The 25006-nt window shown below is 44.7% G+C and overlaps 1 long non-coding RNA gene across 2 annotated transcripts in view; it reads left to right on the top strand.

The window, feature by feature from the left end:
- Positions 1-24083, top strand: part of LOC147340170 (uncharacterized) — a 43501-nt gene extending 19418 nt beyond the window's left edge. The window contains exons 2-4 of one of the 2 annotated variants that reach the window (XR_015159400.1): positions 262-373; positions 21411-21598; positions 22500-24083. This is a non-coding gene — a long non-coding RNA (uncharacterized LOC147340170). Of the gene's footprint in view, positions 1-261; positions 374-7884; positions 8048-21410; positions 21599-22499 lie in introns of those variants that run through there. The other variant, XR_015159401.1, reaches the window with a different exon arrangement.
- Positions 24084-25006: the final 923 nt, after the last annotated feature.

Here is a 25006-nt window from a genome sequence, read left to right as displayed (position 1 = left end):
CTTTGCTTGATGTGACCGCATTTTCTCCCCTGAGCTAACCTGCAAGTGCCAGCAAGGGCTGTGGTTCTCCTCTAAGGCTTGAGGTCCTCTTCCACGTTCATGGAAAGTTGACAGAATTTATTTATTTGGGGCTGTAGGGCTGAGGCTCTATCTTCTTGTATGCTTCTGGCTGGAGACCATTCTTAGCTTCCAGAGGCCTCCAGTAGCTTCTGGCCACGTGACCCTTATAGGCAGTTTGAATGGATGTTTGCTTTCTTCTAGGCCATCTGGAGGGTGCCACTCTGCCTTCCTGTTCTGTGACCAGCCAGAGAAAATTCTGTTTCTTAAGGACTCATCAGGCCCAGCCAGGATGATCTCACCTTTGCCATGCAAGGTAGCATAATTACGGGAGTGATATTTCATCACATTCACAGGCTCTGCCCACACTCAAAAGGGAGGGGATCATACAAGGGCAAGAGTCACTGGTGGGTGTGTGCGTGCTAAGTCACTTCAGTTGTGTCTGATTATAAGCTGCCAGACCCAGCCCAATCCTCTGAGTTCCCTTACTACATTGTGTGTTGAAGGACATATTTTCCTTCATAACAGAGGACGGTCCACTTGATTTCAGGATGCAACTAACAAACCAGTGGCCAGACCAAAGAGCCAGTCAGACCTTAAAGGTACATCAGAGTCAGTGACCGCCCCTGCCCACCCAGATCCTCAGGACTGCTGGGTCTTCTGCTTTCCTGCTGCCATATTTGGTGATGGTGATGCTGTTTCCACAGTCTCGGACATTAGCTTTCGCTCACCCTCTGCCTCCCATTCTCAAGACCCTCCTGGCTCTGTCTAGAGCCACTGCATTTCCAACCCAGTGCTGGGAAGATGCAACATTTGAATTCTCTCATGGAGGTAATGTATCTCCACTGATTCTCCCCCTCCTCTTCCTGCCCCAGCCTGGCATCCATCACTCAGCTGGGTGGTCACTACCCAGAGCACAGCCTGGAGATGACCACTTCATGGAAAGGTTGACAGGACCTGTGTCTGAGAGGGATTAACCACCCAGCAATGAAAGAAAGGCCTATTTTCAATTTCTATGTGGAGAAAATATTAAAAATACATAAAAATAGCAATGCCAGGAGAACAATAAGGGCCACTTCGAACATGAATCTGGAATGTAAAAGGGTTCAATTCAGGCTTAGAATTCGCAGCACATAATGTCAGATAATGGCAAGACAGTCCTTCATTATTTCATTGAACACACAGTTATTCAACATCTACTATGAACACTGAGTCATAAGGCTCCCTGGAAAACTACAATTGATAGGTTTATAGGGCCACAGAAACAGAGTAGAAAGGAAATTATTAACAACGGCAATTTGGTTTGCTTCCAGATTACCAACTAAGTATTCCAGAAGGTTAGTTGTAACTTTGTAGTTAGGTCAGTGAGAATGACTCTAGTTAGAGCCTTGTTCCTAGCATCAGAAAACCGGAGTTTTGATCTCAGCTATGGTGCTCACTGCTTGCATAAGCTTGGGTAGGTCCTCTTTCCTTGTTGGCCCTTGGGTTTCTCATCTTGAGGATTTCTATGGTCCCTTCTAGCTCTGACATCTTCTGGATCAGGTATATTCCAACTAGAAACTTATAAATTACCTCACCTTTCCTACTTACATCATCCTATCCAAGAACTTGCAGATAAAGCCGTGATTAATTTTATGGCTGAAACAAGGCACATTTATTGGGTACAGAGGTTTAGTAAAGGCAATTAAAGTTAAGGTGACTGCTCCCTAAATGACCAGAAGCATATAAAAAAGGAAATTTTGTTAATGTTAAGAAAAAGAAATAGTTGGTGACTAGTGAGATAAAGGAAGTCATAATTGAAGGAACACCCTTGTAGCCACTGTGGATGATGCCAAGGATGATACTTATGTAGTTAAAAGACCTCAAAGATAGATTAAATAATAATCTAAGAACTGATTTTTTCTTGGATGCTTTATCAACAGTAATTTTAACTTTATCCCTGCAAAGGAGGTATTCATCATCCCCATTTTACAGATGGCAGAAACTGAGACTCATACAGAATTATTTTTTCCCAAGGACATCCAGCTGGAAATAACAAAGTTCATGTGTATTTTTTTCTCATATTCTGCACTGCCTGTCTTGTCAATGACTTAAGTATTATTAAAACATAAAAGCAAGAATACCGGCAGGGCAAATATTCCAGGGGTTTAAACTCACTGTATAGTGAAACTTAGGACAGTGGTGAGCCTGTACAATTTTAGTATTAATATGTGCAAAAGATGTAAACCAGTATATTTATCTGTCAGAGATACATAAGGAAAGAATATCAATATCACAGCCAGGAATCTCAGCAAATAGTGGATTTCATATTTGCTTATATAAATAAATTTCAGCCTCTAGTTCTGGCAGTACTAGGATAAAGATAACCTGAAAACCCATTTTCTACAGCTATCTAGAAAGAAACAAATATTTATTTGAATGAATAGATGTGCACACGGGAAGTTGACAGGGGCTGTGAATGAGAAAACTAGGGCTGAAAACGAGGGCAGCAGCTTGTGAATGATGATGTAACTGACTTAGGGTAGGAGTGAATGGGGAGAGACCGTCTCAGTATTCTAGGGCCATGGACGATTTAATGATCACCTGGGGGGAAGGGGAAGGAACGGATGGCTTGGGTCCTGTGAGGCAAGAGTTGGATCTCAGATACGGGAAATTATTGAACCAGAGAATAATGTCAGATAATTACACAGGATGTAGCACAGAGTAATAAAAATATGAAAGGACAATGAAAAGATACGGAGGATAGGATGGAAAAAAGTCCCAAATGCAACTAATAGGAGTTTTAGAAGAAAGAACAGAGAGAAAGTGGAAGAAGCAATATTCAATGACATAATAGCTAGGAACTTTCCAGAATTGATAAAAGATGGATTCAGAATGCACAATAAATCCTCAGCAAAATAAAGTGAAACTGAACCACATTATCATAAAATTCTAAAGAGAAAGAGAGCATCTTAAAAGCAACCAAGAAGAGAGATAGATACCTACTAAGAAAGAATATCAAGACTGGCAGCAGATTTCTCACCAGCAGCAATAAAAACCAGAAGACAATGGAATAATGTCTTCAAAATGGTGAGTGAAAGCAGTATCTAGAATTCCATACTCTGTTAAATTATCATTATTATTAATATTTTTTGGCCACCCCATGTGGCAGTAGCAATTTTACTGTCAGACAAACTAGAATTCAAGGCAATAAACATTAAAATACAAAAGGGGATAGTTTATACTAGGAAAAGGAATAGTAGTTCTAGACTATGTAACAATGATGAACATACATTTTTTTATTCATGTAGCAAAATGTATGAAGAAATGCATACAATATTTCAGGCATTGTTCTAGGTTTGAGGGATACAGTAGAGACCAAGACAGATAGAAATACTTATCTTCTTTAGAATTTACATTCCATGCAATTATCAACGTAACCTCAAGCATTTAAAGCAACAGTGAGCAGAACTGAAAAATAAAATAGAGAAACCAGGAAGTGTAGCTGGAGAGTTTAAGTTTTTTCTCTCTGAAAACTAATAAATAATGAAGACAAAAAATAAAGCTATTGAAGATTTGAAGCACACAATTAAAACACTTCAACTAATGCATATGAATAGAATTTAACACTCAACAAACAGATTACACACTCTTTTTGAGCACACACAGCACATTTACAAAATGTAACATACCAAAAAGGCAACCTAAATAAATTCCAAAGCCATGACATCAGCCCAGAGACCTCTATGAGAACTTTCAGCTGGCAAAGCAGGATAAGACTGAGCGACTTTTTGACCCTATTGTCTGCAATAGTCTGCTTTACCTAACCCCCCCACCCCCACCCCCAAATCAAAACAGCAATAACTGTGGACTATAGCAATGAACTGGGCTGTCCCTATTTTTCCAAATAGGAGTATTTTCTGTTGGCAGGCTCTGCCCCAGTCTCTCTTCAGCTCTGTTGTTACGCTTGTTCTGAGTTTCTTTTCAGGAGAAACAAAATGGTGCCTAGCCAACAAAGAGAAGCTTTGCTCCCCTGAGCCCTGAGCAGAACTTGTGCCCCTTCCTGGCTCTCATATTGGCTGCTTGGGGTGACAGGAGTGGTCCTGCCAGCGGTGAGGGCTCTCGTTTGCCTTGAGCTGGACCCTCCCACTTGAGAATAAGACCACTGGGTTTGTGAGTTGCTTCAGAGACCGCCTCTCAACTGCCAGGCCCTAGGGGGAAGTTCTGGTAGCTGATGGCAGAATTCTGCCATCAGCTACCAGAACTTCCCCAACAGAAATTCAAAGCCGTCAAGTCAGTGCATCTCAACTTTTGTTAGCAGGGATGCTGTCTTCAGAAAGCCTTCCTGGGTTTGGCAACTTCTTCAAGTGTCCACATCAAAATTCATCCTTGTTGATAAATATTTTTCCAACTAGGCAGAATTTTAGATCTAAAATATATCCCCCCCCCATTTTCTTTCTTTCTTTTTTTTAAAGTGCTTTATTGAGGTATGCTTGACACACTGCTGCTGCTAAGTCACTTCAGTCGTGTCCGACTCTGTGCAACCCCATAGAGGGCAGCCCACCAGGCTCCCCCGTCCCTGGGATTCTCCAGGCAAGAAGACTGGAGTGGGTTGCCATGTCCTTCTCCAATGCATGAAAGTGAAAAGTGAAATTGAAGTCGCCCAGTCGTGTCCGACTCTTAGCGACCCCATGGACTGCAGCCTACCAGGCTCCTCCATCCATGGGATTTTCCAGGCAAGAGTACTGGAGTGGGGTGCCATTGCCTTCTCCGTGCTTGACACACAGAAAGCTGTAAATATTTAATGTATACAACTTGATGTGTTTGGAGGTAAATACACACGTGTGAGAATATCACCACCACCAATGTCATAAAAATATCCATCACCTCTAAGTTTCCTTCCACCTGCTTTTTTTTTCCTTTTGTGGTAAGAGCACTTAAGATCTACAGTCTTAGCATATTTTTAAGTATACAACACAATATCGCTAATCATAGGCCCTAGGTTCTCTGCTTTTCTTTATTTAAAAAAAAAATTTATTATAGTTGATTTACAATGTTGTGTTAGTTTCAGGTGTATAGCACAGTGATTCAGTTATGTTATACATTTATGTATATATCCTTTTTCAGACTCTTCCTTTATAGGTTATTACAAAATATTGAATATAGTTCCCTGTGCTATACAGTTGGTCCTTGTTGATTATCTGTTTTGTATATAGCAGAGTGTACATGTCAATTTCAAACTCCTGATTTATCCCCCCTCCTCAGACATTTCTCCTTTGGTAACCTTAATTTTTTTTTTCGATATCTGTGAGTCTGTTTCTGTCTTGTAAATAAGTTTGTCTCATTTTTAAAAAATTAGATTCCACATATGAGTGATATCATGATATTTGTCTTCCTCTGTCTGACTTACTTCATCTCAGCTTTTCTTTAATTACAATGATTCTCTCCATCCCCACTCCCCAGACCTCCCTGGGACAGATATTTTCAGAACCAGGTCTGAGCAGTTCTTTTTCATTCACTCAATTTTAATTTAAAAAATTTCACAAATATATACTCATTTAAAAAAAATTCACATCAGTTAAAAAAAAAAGAAAAAAAAAGTCCAAACTAAAGCCAAGGCAGACACACAGAACTTGTAAAATCTACAGGATGATCTCTGTACTTATTCCTGGATAGCAACCTTTCAGAAATAATTCTCAACTCTCACCCACATATTTAAAAAATAAATGAGTCTTTTGATTGGCATTTGGAGTATTGGAACCTGAACCCCGGCTTTATTTTTAAAGCCCGTTCCCATTTGTATTCACAGGCGAGCTTTGCTCTCTGGCTCTGTCCGTGCCTTTTGACATTTAGGTGTTACCCGAGGTAATAAGTGGCCCAGATTTTAGTCTCTGAAGTGGAGATGGGATACCTCCAATCTGCTCCCACCTTGTCCTGGGTTACCACTCAAGGGTTTTCACACGTACAGCTCTGTATTTAATGGTATGTAGTAGTTAATTTGGTTTCACGTTTGAAAACGCCTGTAAAAATGGTTGGTTGCTACAGAAGCTCTGTGTGAGCTTTCTTGTAAGAACGTACTTCGGTAAATGCGTCCATTCCCGCGGCTGCTGTGTTATTACCTGTGGCCAAAGCAACTGCATTTGTGACTCCCATCCTCCGTTGCAGACCCTCCGGGTGGACATAGGCAAAAATTTTCAAGGCCAATTTCTATGTAATTTTCTCCCCTTCTAATTTTTATTTTGAAAAATGTCAAACCTTCAGAAAAATAGAAGGAATAATACAATGAGCACCTGTATACCGTACTACCCTCTATCTTGACTCATTATTATTTTGCTATATTTGTTTTCCTATTGATCTACATACCTATCTCTTACCCCCTATCATCTGAAAGTAATTTAAAGGCATGGTACCACTTCATCTCTAAATATTTCAGCCCCTCTTTCCTAAGAACAAGGACATTCTCCTACATAACCACAAGACAATTTTTAACACCCAAGGAATGAATACTGATACAAACATATTATCTAATATATAGTACATATGCACATTTTGTCAATAGTCCCTCTACTATACTTTGTATCATGTTCTTTTCCTGATCCAGAATCCAATCTAGGATCAATATTGCATTTAGTCGTCATGTCTCTTTAGCTTCCTTTCATCTATTTCTCCAAGGAAGCTGGTTGCTTTTGATGGGGAAAATGGTATTTAGAAACCAAGGGCTAGGTGGGCTCAGTCTGAGTGATGCCTTTTAAACTGGGATGTGAATCGGCTGTGGAGGAGACAGTGGCAACTTCCACTCAATCAGAGCTGGCTCATGCCTTGCTGTCCCACCATCTGCCAGCTCAGGAGGGCATCCTGGGAGTCCTTGATGACGGCTGTGACAGTTGAGTTGGGAGTCTGACCCACAGGGATTGGAACCCCCCCACTTCCACCCCAGAAGCGTATGTAAAATCATTCTGCCCGTTTTCTGATCATTAGAATGAAAAATCATTGGACTAATTTCACTGAGTTGGGGAAGAGATTAAACAAGGCAACATGGCAAAATCCTCTGTGTGTTCTCACTCAGCATGGATTTCCAGAGCGTGTGTTCCACTGGGCTACGCACCGGAGATAAAATGGTGAATACAACTCGTGCACGAACCTGATTCTTACCAGGTTTCCCATTTAGTCCAGGTTACAGTCCTCCAGCTGGAGCCATAGACCCTCTATCTTATTTATTTTGGTATCCTCAAGGCCTAGCACAGTGCCTGGGAACACAGTAGGAGCTTAACATATGCGGGTTGGACTCTTTTGGCACTGACTTTAGAACCAGCCAACTCTGGGGATTTCTTGGACCCTTAATAGCATTCTAAAACTGAGTCCTTGGCAGGTGAAATCTGTAATGGATCTCTTCTGATGAGTGGTGGGGCTTATGGGGATTGAAAAGATACCCACAGGAGATTTTCAAAGAAACCACAAGTATAATCCCAGGTTCTGTTAATCAGTCAACTGGCAAATATTTTCCAAGGGCCTACTATGTTCAAGACACTGTCGAATTAGAAATGTAGAGAAGTGTAAGACTCAATTCCAATCTTCAAATGCTTAGTAAACACATATAGGACCTAGTGGCCCTCCAGAACAGAGAACTTTCCACGGGAGACGTCAGTGTGGGACCAAGGTGACTCTCAACTTGCCAATAGGCGAAAGGAATCCTTGTGATATCGCTGGGCCTTAGATGAGTGGGGATGAAAAGGATGGCAGTGCAGGTCATGGGGACCATCTGAGCACAGGTGTGGAGCTGGAACTATAACTAGGTCCAGTTGGGTTGGAATACAATAATCATTGGATTGTGCTTCTTGCCCTGTTCAGAAAAGGGTACTTGGTCACTAGGATGAAGCCTGGGCAGCAAACTCTAGAACATCAAATCCTTGACTATCACTAAGTTTACAAAGGGATGCATCATCAAAGACAAAGAAGGCATGCAGTGTGGTGATGAAGACTGAAGACTCATCCTTTACCTGTGCGACCTTAGGCAAGTTATTTAACCTTTGTGAAGCTCAGCTTCCTCTCTTGTTAAGTATGTGTGCTCAGTCGCTTCAGTTGTGTCTGACTTTTTGCAACCCTATGGACTGTAGCCCGCCAGGCTCCTCTGTCCTTGGGATTCTCCAGGCAAGAATACCCGAGTGGGTTACCATGCCCTCCTCCTCCAGGTCTCCTGTGGCTCCTGCACTGCAGGCAGATTCTTTACTGCTGAGCCACTAGAGAAGTCTGTTAGGGGCTAAGTCTACCTGAGAAGCTGCAGGGTGGTTTGAGTGACATACCTGAGACAGTACCCGACTTAGAGAATACGGAATACATGTTGGGCAGCGTTATTCCCCCTCCCAAACTTTCCAAAGGCCTCAGTCCATCTAATTAGAGATGCTGGAGTTGAGGGACCTCACCCAGCCTCTCGTCCACACCCCTCACTTCCCTAGGAGGCTGCCGAGCTCAGCCAGGACTAGACCTCGGGCTTCGTCACCGGCGGCTCCTCTGTGCCTGAGAGCAGATGGTAAGGAGAGCAGACAAAGCCAGGCAGGAGAAGCAGCAACTTGCTCTTGAGCGGGCTGGCAGCCCCCCTCTCCCCTCCCAGCCTCACCCTGGGCTGGGAGCGCGTGCTGGGAAGAGGATTAAATCAATGCCAATTCACATCTCTCCAGAAGCTGGCTCCCTGATCCGAACTAATAAGCAAATCATTAGAGAATTAGGGCTGGGGAGGGCTCAACGCAGTGCTCCTTAACTCCAGGCTGTAAGACAAGCGTAAAAGCCCCAGCCCCCTTCCTTAGCGACCTCAAACTGCTCACATCGAGATCTTCTGTGTGAAAGCACCAATCAAGCTCTCCCTCTGCTCCAACCTGGCCAAACCCGACTCTTTGGGGACCACCGAGGACAGCCAGCATCTTTCTTTTGCTCTGAATGCGGGTTACCAGACCCTGTGCCGCAAAACCTCCCCTCTCCCACCACTGCTGTCTCTGGGTCTCCAGGTCTTCAGGGCCGGGCCTGCTAAGATGTGCTCCCCGCTCCCCCGCCCTGGGCACGAACTTGGCCCCCTTGCTTATTTCCCGGCGAAAGCCCATTATCTCTCATTTACATCTAAACTAGCTTTTCATACTATTTTAAAGACTGCTCCTCCCCTTCTGTAATCTCCCTGCGAATGAATTAAAAGTTGATTCTTGAAACGCACAAATCTTGGGGGCAGTTTCTTTTTCCTTCTTATTTAAATCATATGCTGTTTTGGACTAACCCTTTTATTTCCTCCCAATTATGATTTCTGGTGTGTTTTCCAGAGCTTTACAACATGGCATCTGATTATACACAAAGCTTCAGAATAAAGCCCTGTTTTTCCCTTCATTAACGACACAAAGGATGGCTGTGTGATCCACACAGCACTTTGTGATTTAATGCAGCTTTAGAGTCTAAATCGCACCCGGCTTGGGCAAAGCAGATTTGGGAGTGAATCAACGCATTTTCTTGCTGCCAGGAGCTCCCTTGCAGATTCCAGCAAATTCTTTCACCACACGGAATTAGCATTTGATTAAGCTCTGCAGACACGTTCAAACTTTTACCACGGAGCGCCGGCAGGGCTGCGGTAATCTCCTGAGGTGGGGGGGCGGGGGCACCGAGAGCCACCGCCGCTACTTCCCCGCTCCTGCCCCTGCCCCCAACGGCTGCACTCGGCAAAAAGTCGTGGGAGTGGTGGGTGATGGATGGCAGATGAGAGAGGGGGTGCCAGAAAATGTGAGGGCTCCAAGGGAGCAGGGTGGGGGGCTGATAGGAAGGAACATCAGATGCGTACTTGGGTCGCAACTCCCTTTCTGCCCCAAACTGGAACAAGACAGGCTCCCTCAGCCAGCGGGCTCACCATGAAGGCACTTTGCCTTTATTATGATGCAGGGTATTGTGATCTTGCACTCGCCCCCGTCCGAGGGAGGGAGAAGTTCTTTCTGGAGATCCTCCCCAGCCCTGCGGTCTTGTCCGCGGGGTTTGGTGCCCCCTCCCCCCACCCCCACCTCTCGAGCCACCTCCATCCAGACAACCTCATGATTCACTTCCAGGAGAGCTGCGAGTTATGCCTCCCAACAGTCCAGGTTTAAAATCTCGTCCGTTTCCATTATGCAAATGCAACAAGCGGAAGTTTATCAAACTGGGGCTTTGTACCTAGAAAGGGGGCTTGCCAGCATGGGGGGGTGCCCATAAAGGCTTTATTGCCACAACTTTGGGGTGATTGCTTCACTCACAAATGCCAGGAGCACGATTGAATTATGCAGGTCTTCCCAAACAGGTGGCCATAAAAACTTTACAGCCTCCCACACCATCACATATTTTGTTTATGCCTCTTAGATGTCTTATTTTGTTAGAGTTTTTTTTTTTTTTTCCCTTTTGGACCCTTCTGTTACTATGGAAACGAGAGTTGGTGGAGGTGGTTCCAGGATACCTGTTAAGGGAAATACAAGGTAAGTCAGTCATCTTTGGGGTGCTTCAATTTAACTTGTTTGAAGAAATAACCATGGTTCTGGGAGGAGGGGAGCCAATTAGCTCTATAACATCACAACCATTGCAGAACCCCACAGCATCTCTGGAGGGAAGGAAAGGAATGTGTGGAAAGAAACCCATTTTACAGATGGTGAAACAGAGGTATCAAAGGCACCTTTCTGCCAGTAGAGTAGCAAGTCGGCCACATGGGAAGAGAAGAAAAAGAGCCAAAAGAGTGTGTCGTCTGGGTGCCTGTTTGTCCATGGTTCTCCATAAACCAAAGTTAATGGCTTGTTTTTGGTAACCTGAAGTCAGGCTGCAGGGACATCTACTGGCCAAAGTGTCACTGGACAAAGCAGTTTTTTTTTTTTTTTTTCTGTTGCTGGCCACCACTGGGCCAGGAGATGGAGGTCCTTCTATTTATAGTGAGAGGCTTGTGGATGGTGTGGCTGGGGAAGTGGGTTGCACAGCCCCTTCTGAGTGTGGTGTGGAAGACAGGTCCAGCCAGCAGGGTCCAGAACTAAAGGCTCAGAAAGTCCAGATTCCAGGTACTCCGGATGCCCTTTCAGTTTCAGGAGTGAGAGGAGACCTCTGAGGTGGCTCTCGGGGTTCCTGTTGCCAATGAGACAAGGTTCTCTGATTTGGGCATCTGGTCTGCTCTCTCCTTTGGGAGGGGTTGGGACTCCCACTCCTTATGGAAGAGGGGCTAAAGAAGGCAGGTAAGAGAGTTAGGAAGACTGTGAGAGACTCCCACTAAAACCATTAGCAACAGCAGAAAGGAGGACCCCCTGCAGAGAAAATTTTCCTTGGGGTGCCCTTGCATGAACAATGGTGTTCCCTCATCAGAATGAGAAAGCTAGTCCAAGAGGTTATTGGAAATGGGGAGGAAGACCTGGCCTTCACAAATTCTCGTGAACCTAAATAAGTTCCATACTGAGTCTTGGTTTACCCTCTTAGCGGAAAAAAAAAAAAAAAAAAAAGTAATACCTGTCCTGGCTCCTTCCCTCAGGAATATGTCATGAGTGGAAGTGTGATAAGCAGGGCTTCCCTGGTGGCTCAGCAGTAAAGATTCCGCCTGCACTGCAGAAGACTTGAAGGAGATGCTTGTTCAATCCCTGGATTGGGAAGATTCCCTGGAGAAGGAAATGGCAACCAGCTCCAGTATTCTTGCTTGGAAATTCCCGTGGACAGAGGAGACTGGTGGGCTACAGTCCATGGGGTTGCAAAGAGTTAGACACAACAGAGCTACTAAACAACAACACTCAACTAGGTGTTCCTGTCCTGACAAACCCTTTGCCCAGAGATGTCCTCCTCGTGGAAGTCTCAACCCCTGGGGGGCTCAGGCCAACTATCCCAGAGTCCTTTGCGTCAGTGCTACTCTAAGAGTAGTCCACAGATCACTGCCAACTGGGGAAAGATTTTTTAACCTAAGTGACAGAAACTGAGAACAAGAATTTTGAAACTTAACACAATGACAAAGTAATTTTACATTGGTTGAATCCAAATACTAAAACTTGGGGCTTTTTAAATTTCATTCCCCCGCCCCACCCACATACTTCATTTTTGTTGTATTTTAGCAAAGATTTGTCCGTGACTGATTGGGAAAACAAACAAATAAAAAATAACTGGTGCCTCACCACAGATAGTTTGAGAAGCTTGGCTCTGTGGGGTCCACTGGCCACCCTCCTACAGCATCTTCCTGCTGGGAGATCACAAGAGGATGTGTGTAGCTGCTTTCTCAGTAAATTAAATTATGAATTATGGACAGAGAGCCCTGCTCCACGCCAGCGGCTGTGCTGATGATGGCTTGCATAGGACATCCATCCGGCTGTTGGTGTGCATGCTTGGGCCTCCCGGCTGTCTCAGTCTTGCCTGCCACGCCTGCCTCCTGGGCGGACCCCCTGAGACCCGTCTCCCCATCAATCTTCCCACGCTTTGAAAGTATGCAAAACAAGCCCTTCCTTCAGCCCCCCCTTTTCTTTTCGTCCTAAGTGAACCTGAGCGCATCACAGAAGCTATCGAACAGGCAAATGAGATTTCATGATCTAGTTCATTAGGCTGTGAATCCCTGGGCCCCGCCATCCACAGAGACGCTGCTGTTGCTTCTGTCTCCATGGGGACCTACTCTCTTTGTTATACCCATTAGTGCGGTCTGCCTCCCCCAGGTGCCTCACCAGGGTCTGTCTCATTTACACCCCTGGTGCAGCCCTCCCGTTTCTCTGGGCTGAAAAAACAACCTGGGGATAATTTGGTGTTGGAGGGGAGTTGGGGTTTTATATATTTTGGCAAATGACCTCAGCTTCACTTTTCTCATCTGCATGATGCATATAATAATGGCCATGTAATACAAGTGAAATTGTTAGGAATACTTCCTAGGATCATAGTAAGGGCTTAAAAGTATTGGTAATTAATATCTGGTTATATTGTTTTCTAATGTTTGTGGTCTTGGGAAATTCAAGCTATATCTTCTGTTTTCTGGTCTGTAGTATGTGGATTACAAGGATCTCCTTCATACGCTTGTCGTGAGGATTACATGAAATGATGCTAGGGTTAGAATACCCCTGTGAGTTCCCAGCATTTCCCCTCTGCCTCTGCCTCAGGAGGGTGATGTCTTCTGGCTTTTTCTGTCCTGTCTTTCCAGACTTACCCTTCTCTGGGAGGGCACATTCCTCTCTGGTCCCCCGTTCCCATCTTAACTCAGTGACTCACTTTAGTGGGCTGACTTGAGGGCATTTTGTCCAGGCAAGAGGGGTGCATTCTCCCAGGGCAGGATGGAAAGAAAGTACTTGTCAGGTATTTAACAAACGCAGGCCAGGTCAGGAGACGCCAGCTACTAATTCCAGTGAATACACCATCTCACCACCTACAAAATTCAGCTTTTGCTTTCTTCTATGCTTTTTTAAAAAATTGACCTCACCTCCAAGATTGCCTAGAGCCAGTTTATTTTTAAACAATACGGACAGTTGCTTTTACTTGATGTTACTAATTTTGTAAATCGTGTTTCTCTCTCTCTCTCTCTTTTTTTTTTCCTGGCAGAACATTCCTTACAATCTTTCACCTTAGCCAGCCTGCCTGGGTGATTCAAACATTTTAAAATAATGAAATAAATACTATGCTGAGGAAGAGTAGCAATAAATCAAGCCATTATATTAATTATTGTCATGATTGGAGTTCTCTAGAGCTGAAAGGCAATATAGATGACACATATTTTAACACCTATTTAATGTCAAACTTAGCACTTTTAAATCTGCTCTGCATTTTGACTCTTTCCTCTACAAAGTTGCCCATGCCGCTGATAATTATAGAAAACCCAAATGAGAACTATCTGCTGCTGCTGCTGCTGCTAAGTCGCTTCAGTCATGTCCAACCCTGTGCAACCCCATGGACGGCACCCCACCAGGCTCCCCCGTCCCTGGGATTCTCCAGGCAAGAACACTGGAGTGGGTTGCCATTTCCTTCTCTAAAGCATGAAAGTGAAAAGTGAAAGTGAAGTCGCTCAGTTGTGTCCGACTCTTAGCGACCCCATGGACTGCAGCCTAGAGAACTATCTGCTACTACTGCTAAGTCGCTTCAGTCGTGTCCCACTCTGCGACCCCATAGATGGCAGCCCACCAGGCTCCACCATCCCTGGGATTTTCCAGGCAAGAACACTGGAGTGTGTTGCCATTTCCTTCTCCAATGCAGGAAAGTGAAAGTGAAGTCGCTCAGTAAGTGTCCGACTCTTTGCGACCCCATAGACTGCAGCTACCAGCTGCTAAATGCTAAGCTCACAGTGGGATACCAGCTGGTATGTGCTCCATGGTGTGTGAGAGGCTAGTGGTAAGTGGCTACTGCTTAGGCCCCACCTCTATGCCCCAACATTCGTTGCAACTGCTGCCTTCCTTCTGTGATGTTTGGACACTTTTGACCACATTTGGGGTATTCTAGGTACCAGGACTGCAAACCAAACTATTTTCAAACGTAGTAGCCTAAAACAAACACTTATTATACTCACAGATTCTTTGAGTCAGGAATTCTGACAGAGCATAGCAGAAATAACTTGTCCTTGCTTCATAATGTCTGGAGCCTGAGCTAGACGACTGAAAGACTGGGGGCCGGAATCTTCTGGAAGCCTGTGCATTCATGTGTCTGGCGGTTGATGCTGGCTGTCAGCTGAGATCTTAGCTGGCTGTGGCCTCTCCGTGTAGCCTGGGCTTCCTTACAACAAGGACCAGTGTCCCCAAAAGAGCCAAGTAGAAGCTGTATCTTTTTAGGACCTAACCACAGAAGTCACATAATGTCACTTCTGCAGGACACAGTTGATAAGAGTAGTCATGGGACACAGACTCCACCTCTGATGGGAAGTGCAAGGTACTGGGAGAATACATGGGACCATAATATGGGCATCTTTTGCAAATATAATCAACCACACTGGGACTGTCCTTGGTGAGGTCCTGTCCTGTCCTCTGGTTGAGAGCTGTTGGTCATCCTCTTCTGGCGGAAAGGAATGGAGACTTGAGTGATTGCTTTGGTAACCAACAGTGGTAGAAATATGGATCTCAACCACACACTACCAGAATGGTATTTATAGACTCGATTTGGATTAGGGCATGTCCCTGCTGGTCCTCCAATAAGATCACATTCCTATCCAGAGAGTTTCGCTGGTAGCTCAGAAGGTAAAGAATCTGTCTGCAGTGCAGACCTGGTTTGATCCCTGGGTGGGGAAGATCCCCTGGAGAAGGGAATGGCAACCCACTCTGGTATTCTTGCCTGGAGAATCCCATGGAGAGAGGAGCCTGGTGGGCTATAGTCCATGGAGTCACAAAGAGTCAGACACAACTGAGCGACTAACACTTTCACTGCTGGATTAGTCAATTTAGGTAGCTGTAACATGAACCGTGTGACTTATAAACAACAAATTTCTTTCTCACAGTTCTGAAGGCTGGAAGTCAAAGATCAGAGTGTCAGCATGGTTGGGTTCTGGGGAGGGCCATTTTCTGGGCTGCAGACGGACAGTTTCTCCTTGTATCTTCACATGGTGAGGGAGGGCAAGCTAGTTCTCTGGTCTCTTCTTGTAAGGGCTTTGAATAAAACATCACCTCTACAAGATGGTGCCTCAACTTAGAACACTTTTCCACTAAGCCCTTCCCTCGCTTAGATATTCAGTTCCCAAGCTCTAAAGGATCTAGCTCCTTGAACATCCTAAAGTCAGCCATTATTCCTCAAGAGTATTCTCCGTGTCAGAATACCCAGGCCAGAAGAGGCTGGCAGCCTCAGCCGCAGCCCAAGTCAGAACCAGCCCATCTTCTATGACTTTTTAGAACAGTGCAGTTCAATGGAAATAAAAAAAAATGAACCACAAATGCAAGCCATGTAAGTACTGTAAAATTTTCTAATTGCACCGTTAGAGTAAAAAGAAACAGTGAAATTAATTTTATTAATATATTGAATCTGCTATATCCAAAATATACTCTGTTCTTTTTTCACACTGAGTCTTCTGTGTATTTTACACTTATAACTCATCTCCAGTAGGACTAGCCTCATTTCAGATGCTCAATAGCCACACATGGCTATTGGCCAGGGTATCAGACAGTGCAGATATAGGACATTTCAATCATCATATAAACTTTTACTGGACAGTCCTGGTCTCGAGTACGTTTGCTATATCTGAAAGATGGAAGGAATATAATCCCAGATGTACTTGAGTTTCACATACCAGAGTTGTCCCTAAAAACTTGAGTTTTGCAGAATTTTGCAGAATTAAATGATACTTAAACACACGGAGAAGGCTGATTATATATTTAAAAGGAAATCAAAGGGACTTCACTGGCAGTCCAGTAGTTAAGACTCTGCACTTTCAATGCTGTGGGTGTGGGTTTGATCCCTGGTCTGGGAACTAGGATCCCACATGCTAAAATCCCACGTGACCTGTGGCATGGCCAAATAAAAGAAAAGAAAATCAAAGTCAATTAAACATTTTTTTAAATTGGAAAGAATTTCCAACTTAACAGAGACATTGCAAGAATGATTATAGCGCAAAGAACAACCACACACCATTTATCTCTATTCACCTGTTTTTAACATTTTAAATCTTACCACATATGCTTTATCACTTGTGTACCCTCTCCCTCTGTATCAGTCACTCTACACACATACACATATATAATTTTTTCTGTACACTTTGAGGGTAGGTTGCATCTATCACAGCACTTTGCTCTGATATATGTCAGTATTTCTTAAGAATAAGAATATTTTCTTATATAACCACAGGAGAGTAAAGTTACCAACTTCAGTAAATTTATCAATATGATCTTTTTACCTAATCTACCATTCATAGTCTCATTTTATCAACTGGCCCAATCATGTTTCTAATAGCATTTGCCTCTCTGGGATAGAGTCTAGTCCAGGATCAGATATTGCATTGAATTACTGCATCTCTCTCTACTCCTATGTGGAACATTTCCAGGCCAATTATTTTCAAGTGAAGAATTCTTTATGAAATGAGGCTTCTTTTCCTCCCACCTCCAACTTATTTATTCTGTAAATTTAGATTTTTAAAGGATTGGGTTTTCTTAAGACAGAACACTGTTGTTTTACCAAGGTGGGTATGAGACAAGAGGCCTGCCCAAAGCCCTAAGCTGTCTTCTCTAGTTTGGGGGTCAGGCCTCAAACTTCAGTTCTGAGAAGGGACCTCATCAATCCAGCCCTTCCTAATCTGGGAGACTGTTCTCAGAGTGGATCACCTGCCTGAGGGATGGGGGCACAACAGTCCCATGTATTTCACCAGCTCCCGAGGCCATGCGGCTGGCTGATCCATCCTCCCCTCTTCTCTTGCCTTTTTGGGGACTTTTCTGTACACGCCAGCGAGCCCACCAGGAAGGCAGGCAATGGCTGGCTGGAACACTGACTTTCCCACTCTGTGATTTAAGACTTGGCTCCTCCACAAGTTCGCATAACCTTTCTTGACTGTCTAGATTGCAAAACCAGGCCAGATTTCCCTACACTCCCGGGAGACCTACACAAGTCCTCTCGTTTGCTCAATTGCAGCAATAGACAGATCACAATGGAAGGAAACACTAAATTAACTATCACAGTCATTAATATGACCTGCGTGGTGGCAGCGACAGCGTTGGGGGAATCACAGGTCCGATGGTTATAACATATTGGTGATGGGGCTGCCCCCATTGGCTCCTCTGCGGGCCTTGAACTTGCTGGAAAAGACCAGGCCTGCACACAGGGCCCCGTAGCTATGGCAACGGGCTCTCGCTCAGCAAAACACATAAAGATGATTCATTTTGTTTTCCTTTCCTTTCTTTCCACCCAAATTTTCATGAGGGTGGGAATCTATTTTTAATTTTTTTCCTTGGGGGAGAGGCTATTTTTAATTTTGTTACCTCCCTCCTGGGGGCCTGCCAGGTTTAGATGTGAATGACCAAGGGAGGTGGGCCACACCAGGCCTGAAGTCCTAGAACTTTTCTGGGTTCTGGGGAGGCAGTGGGGTGGGGGAAATGGGAAGGTGTTGTCTGGGATGGAGTGGCCTTGGTGTTAAAGCTGGGACCTCACGTCTTGGAATAGCACTCAGACTCTTCCCCTCATTGGTCTGTCCAGCTCTCTGCTGGAGGAAGTGCCCTCATGTTATCATTTGCGGTTCTCATAATGAGTTTGCCTCAGAAAATCAAACTCTTTTCTGCTTTGATAGGTGCTTTCACATCCATTTTCTTATTTGAGCTTTGAGGTGGCTACATGGCACAGAGACCCCATGTGCCCACCTTCTCAGGGATCCTCCTTCCTGGCATAGTGCATTTCCTTCAATTATGAATGTAGGTAACAAACCATAGTGGTATTAGTGGTCCCTGAGACCTTGTCTCCAGTAGAAATCATAGACATTTCATATCATATTACCATTGTTACCCATATCACAAAATACCATTTTCATGTATCACTTCTTAGAAATTGCACCAGTTATTAGATCTGCCACTCTATCTTATTAATTACTGTGTTAATGAAGAGGCATATATATCATATATCACAACTGTGGTTTTTTTTATTTTGATAACTACATTTCAATGTAATTGGTTTTCTTTATAATTTTATTTTATGCATTTACAAGCCTTTTTCTGAGAAGCACCCCTTAGATTTCACCAGACTGCCAAAGGAGCACCATGACCCTGACACCATGACCCTGACACCATGACCCTGACACCATGACCCTGATGTGAATGAGTGACAAATCATTTACTGGGCTGTGCCAGAGACATTTAGGAGGTGTCTGTTCAGGCATCTAGCATTCCCTCCTCTGACTGATCCACCAGGCAGGATGGCATAGTATCTCATTGTATGAATGGAGAACTGAAGCTCACATGTGACACTGAGATTCAAATCTTGTCTTCTTAACCTCAGTCCAGGGCGCTTTCAGACATCCCATACGGTCCTATCTTTTCTGTAGCTCAGCCTCAGAATGCTTCTGTGTAGAGATGGTGTGGTGAACAATCTTCCTCAGCCTAAGTGTTTGTCAGCTTTTCCTGCCCATGAGTAAAGCTTGTTGAACAGAGCTCCAGAACCTTCTATGGGGATAGGCATAGTCTATGTCTGCACTGTCCAAAATGGCAGCCATTAGCCACACGTAGCTACTGAGTGCTTGAAATTGTCTTAGTGGACTGACAATCTGAATTTTTAATTTTATTTTGTTTTAATTAATTAAAATAATTCATGACTAGTATACCAGAGAGGGTAGCCCTAGGGCAGAGTTCTTTAACCTTTAGCGGGCATCAGAATCAAGTGCAAGGCTGCTTAAAGCACAGAGCGCTGGGTACCCCCAGAGTTTCTACTCCCATAGCTCCAAGGTGGGCCCAGCTGATGCTGACGTTGCCAGTCCATTCTCAGCCTCAACACTGTGGCCATGCGGGGCCAGGTACATTTTTTGTTGTGAGAACTGTCTTGTGTATTGTAGATTGTTTAGTAGCATCCTGGTCTCTACCTACTCCATGCCATAGCACCCATACCTCCCCACCATCAGCCGTGATAACCACATGTGTCTCCAGACATGGTCAATGTCCCCTGGGGAGCAAAATCCCCCCCTACTCCTCAATTGAGAACCACTTCTCCAGACATATACAAAAAACTTTTTTTTTAATCAGAGTTTTTTTTTTAACATTAAAAAAAACCATCTTGAATTTAAATCTGAACTGAATCTCTCTTTACATTTGCTCTAAAAGTGCCCCCAAAACTTACTATGTTTCAGCAACATACCAGCCTAGGTTGGATTTCTTTTTTTTCCATAAAAAATAATCAGTGGGTCTATGGCTGGGTATTCACTGGGCGGGAAATGTTTGGGCTGTCCTCACTTTTCCCTTCTTCTTTCCTTCCCCCGTGGTTGCTCAGAGGTTAAAGTGTCTGCCGGCAATACAGGAGACCCTGGTTTGATCCCTGGGTCTGGAAGATCCACTGGAGAAGGAAATGGCAACCCACTCCAGGATTCTTGCCTGGAGAATCCCATGGACAGAGAAGCCTGGTGGGCTACAGTCCATGGGGTCGCAAAGAGTCGGACACGACTGAGCAACTTCACTTCCTTACTCACTTTCTTCCTTCCCCCCACCTATTTTCTCCCTCCTAGTCTTTCTCCTTTCCTTCCCAGTCTTCCTTTCTCTCTTCCAAGCTCTTCCCTAGTACCTCTCTGGGCTTCTGGTCCCCATCTTTATCGCTTCTGTCCATTTCTCTTCACAGTCCAAGCCACTCTGCCTCCCTCCCTGCCTTCCCCTACTCCGCCACATCCCTCCTCACCCCACCGCACAGATTTCCCAGTCCCCTGTGCTATTCATTTTCTATCGCTGTTGTCTCTGTCGCCTCTGGCTCTGTTTCCCGCTTTTCCCTCTTTTATCTGCAGTCTGTGTTTGTCTTGGCCTGGCTAAGTTTGGCCTCTGGCCCCAGACAGTCTCGGCTCCATCTCTGCACCCGCTCCCTGCCCCCACCAGCCGCATCAGCTAGCAGCGGGCGGCTCCCGTGGAGCACTAAAGTGTGACAAGGATTGGGACGATAAAGACGTATAGATAAGAAAAGCGAATGGGATAGCTTTCCTCAGCCCAATGCCATAATCCCCATTATGCCACCCGATCCGGAAAGTGCCAAGGATTTAGTCGGTGCTTCTTTTAAGTTAAGCATTTCAAAAGTGTCATCATTGTGGTTACAGAGAGTAAGGAGCAATTTATGTTGGTGGGACCACCTCATATGGCATTTGTCCTGTGGAGAAGTCAAACATGTCAGAGGCTGACATTCTCATATGGAGGTGACATTAAACAAACAAGGTGGCGGGGAACTCTTTAAGTCACCTGAAATTTTGTGAGCAGTCAATCAATAGTTCTGACAAGCTGGGGCCACACTTGCCCGTGACCACTGGGTTTTGCTTCTCACACCGCACACTTGACAGGAACTGTGCCGCTAGTTTGGGACACTAAGCCTGTCTCTCTACCCTGACTTTTCCCCACTGATAGTGCATTTTGAAAAAAAAAATGACCTTTGAAAAGACCCAGGCTGATGACGATTTCTACCGACCACTAAGTAGGTGGGATTACTTGGAAATATCAGATTGTTGACTAATCCTTTCTGTTTTCAGCAGCCTGTTTGAGCTGGTGGCAGAGGCAGTATCTTACCCAAGCTGAGTCTCACTCTATTTAAATCCTTATTTATGAACGTAAAGACAGGGGCTGGAGGGGCCCAGGTGAGGCTGGTTCCCACAGGAAAACCACAAGGCTATTGTAAATTCCTTGAACAAGATGCAAGGTCGACTGCGCTTCATTCCACAGCAAGAGATAACACTTCAAATCCAAGTGCTCCCGGAAGGGAGGGAAGACCTGGGCTTCAGTTCATGCTAAGTTGTAAATCACTAATATTGGAAAGTTTTTCTCAACCAGGTTTTGATTGAGGAAGGAAGGCCAGCGTGATGGTTCTGGCTGACCAAGGGTGGGGAGTCATGTTGGGAGAGAGAGCCTCACTTCTTCGGCCATGGGAGAGAGGCTGGCACAAAGCTGGGGTCCTCTCTGGGGTGAATACCGGCTCAGGAAAACCACAGGAGCCATTCCTTCACGTGGACCCAACTATGGTGAGTAGCATTCTGCTTTCATCATTGAAATTGAGAACATAAGCCTCGGATGCAGCAGCCAGGAGGGGCCGATGAAGAAGTGAAACAGCCTAAGCCAGGGCTGGGGAGGGGTGCTAGGGAGCAGACAGGAAGCCAGGGACCGGCAGGGAGAAAGATGGCAGAATGAACCCTTGAGGACAGTAGTAAGACAAAGGTTTTGTGGACCAGGTGGCGGTCTCAAAGTACTAGAAGATTGGAAGGACCCTCAGAGGTCTCTCTATTGTCAAGTGTCCTCCACGATAAACCTGCGAAGAGATTTATTGTTTTCTACTTGAATATTTTAGCAAAGAGAAACTCATGACTTCTGAAAACTGTCCAATCCCAGACAGTTCTGATGGAGGGATTTATCTCTCTAGTTTCTCTCAACCGGTCTTAGGATTCTAAGTGTGATGAAGAGTAAATCCACCCCCTGTTTCATGTGACAGCTTATCACATGTTTGGTGGCTATCTTTACATTCTCCACGCAACTCCTTATTTTCAGCATAAATGATACCAGTGTTATCAATTGCTCTTTATAGCCCATGTCCTTGTGACCCTTCATGGTTCCTGCTGCCTTCTTATAGATTCATTCTAATTTGTCAAAATCCCTCATCAAGTATGACTCTCAGAACTGCATACAGTTCTTATTTCAGTTAGCTAGTGCTGTGTAACAACCAACCCCCAAAATCCCATCTGCATACAACAATAAGCACTTATTTAGCTCATGAGTCTCTGGAGCAGCTGGAGCCCAGCTTATTGAGGCTGGCTTGTGGGGACAATCTTGCCAATCTTGACTGGACTCATATTTCTGGGGTCAACTGATTTAAGCTAGGCTTAGCTGGGGCCATTCAGTCCATGTCATATGTTTCTCATCTCCTCCTAGGACCAGAACATTCTTCTCATGGAGATGGCAGATACATAAGAACAAGCCCGGTTGTACAAGTGTGCCCCACTCCTGAGTTACTGCTTTGCTGTGGCCATCTGGTTTCCAAGGTCCTGCTGGATGGGTCAGCACACCAAATTACAAGATGCTAGATTTTGCCTGGAGTATAAGGATACTGTTTGCATGAGTCTTCTTCTGGAATCAACAGTCAAACATGCCCAACATGCTAGTAATCAGAATGAGTTTTATTTCAATTGTTTATAACTGTAATTATACTTAACAAATACCTGTTTATCCCCCAGGAGTTAGCAAATGGGCCCTCACCCAAGTCTAATAGCGGATGGGGGATTAGGGAATGAAGGAATGTTAGTACAAATTTCACAATCACTGAGTTAGTTAAAACATCTTTTATTTCTATGAGATTCAACTGAAATTGGCCTGGCACTCCATTCTACCAAGTTGCAGAAAACTTGACCTATACCTCCACATAAATAGAGTCAGAGATTGTAAAAATCTCACCCAGTTCAGGGTCTTGCCCCCAATTTCCAGTGCTTCTAAGCTCTGGTGGGCTGGTGGTGGTCCAGGCCTGGGAGTGCGGTCTCTTGTATGAGATTGATTTCTGTCCTGCCCTGCTTTTTGGCCCAGATGTGGGCTTGATGCTTATTTGGTCATTAGCACCCACCATACTGCCTGTGCCTGGAAAACACCTGTATCCAGCTCACAAGGTATATGCTATTACCTGGCTGCTGCCTAGTCTGGCTGTGGAACCACTCCATACCTTTGTAGTCTCCTCTCAGCCACTCTGGACCAAGCTAAGCTGTGATCACCTCTCTGAGATCCTTCTCATTTCAAGCCCCAAGACAAGCTACCAATGCCCCTTGGGCATTGTCTTGGCTTGACCAAGAGCTCCTTTGAAAGGTGCTTCTGCTTAGGGATTCACCCAAACTCATCTGCCCTTTCCTCTGGAATTCTTCTTGTCCTGGCCCAGGGACCAGCCAGGCTTAGTTGGGGATGGGCTAGGGGGTTCCTTTGTGTGGTGGACTCACCAGCATCTGAGCCTCTAAGCTTGAATCACCTCCTCTCTAATTCTGTCCTCTGCCCAGCTGGCCTATCCTTGATCTACTTTGAGATTCTTTCTTGCTCTGTTATTTGCAGCTGCAGTGTCTGTTCCTGGCCCCTTAGCTTCTTATTCTCTTGACACTCAGAAACCTTTGCTCTCTCAAGAGCTCCGTGCTTGTACTGAAAGCCCTGTCTTTCAAACTTTGGCCTCTGCTCTGAGTTTTCTAAAAATCTGTGCGGAAACTCAAATGACTTCTTTGTTTTCAGCTGTATTCTCAACCCTCCTTCCTTCCCCAACTCCACGAATGCCACTGACACCATGCACTGAAGGTTTGTACAGGCAAGAGGAAAAATGTAGGAAAGAAAATTCTGTTATTATTTCAAGATATTATACCATGGCAATGGGGTTCTTTTTTAGTTATCAACCAGAAGACCAAATCTCCAAAGAAAGTGGCTTGTGGGCGCTGCTTCTAGGTGGCCTCTGTTTATTGTACCCCTTTCTCTGTGCACATCATCAGGAAGAATCTGCTAGAAGACACCAGTGCTTTGCTGCCTTTCCTGTTTCTAATGTGTACATCACCTATGGTTGCTAGCACACATGAGAGCATAGCTCACGCTGGTGCTGCACTGGACAAGCTCTGAGTAATAGGCTGCATTCTTATTCTTACTTCTCACATGGCATTTGAAGAATTCAAAGTATTTAGGGTGAGGGGAGATTTTGATTAATGTGAATTTCTTTTTTTTTAAATTGAAGTATAGTTGATTTACAATGCTGTGTTAGTTTCAGGTGTATAGCAAAGTGATTCAGTTACACACACACACACACACATATATATACACACACACATATATATATACACACATATATATATATATACATACTTTTTCAGATTCTTTTCCATTAAAGGTTATTGAATTGAATATAGTTCTTTGTGCTATACAGTAGGTCCTTGCTGTTTATCTATTTTACATATAGCAGTGTTGAATTTATTTCTAAATGAGGTCCTGCTTCCCCCCTTGACCCCATAATATATAGATTCCAAAAATGGCCACAGATGCTTCCCTCTCCATCAAGATGTAAAGACATTTTCTTCACTTCGTCACTCTGACCTTGGCTGTGTGATTTGCTTTAGCCAATGGGATTGACACAGTGCTTGTGCACTGGGGCTCACCCTCTCGTGGTCTTGAGGGCCCTGCCACCACCAGCATGTGAGTAAGCCCTGGGCTAGTCGGGCTGGATGACGGCAGACCTGTGGTCTAGTCACCTTTGTGACCTCGGCTGACCTGGTAGCTCACCACAGATTCATAAATAAACCGGCCTGAGACAAGCAGAACTGTTCTGTCAAGCCCAGCCCAAATTGCTAGTCCACTGATTCTTGAGCTGTGCTGTGCTTAGTCTCTCAGTTGTGTTCAGCTCTTTGTGACCCCCATGGACTGTAGCCCACTAG

Source organism: Bos grunniens, chromosome X (genome assembly GCF_055505025.1).
Source record: "Bos grunniens cultivar Pamir isolate PY7600 chromosome X, Bosgru_T2T1.0, whole genome shotgun sequence".
Classification (NCBI taxonomy): Eukaryota; Metazoa; Chordata; class Mammalia; order Artiodactyla; family Bovidae; genus Bos; species Bos grunniens.
Note: the sequence above shows the minus strand (reverse complement) of the source record. Positions and strands in the feature narration are given on the sequence as shown.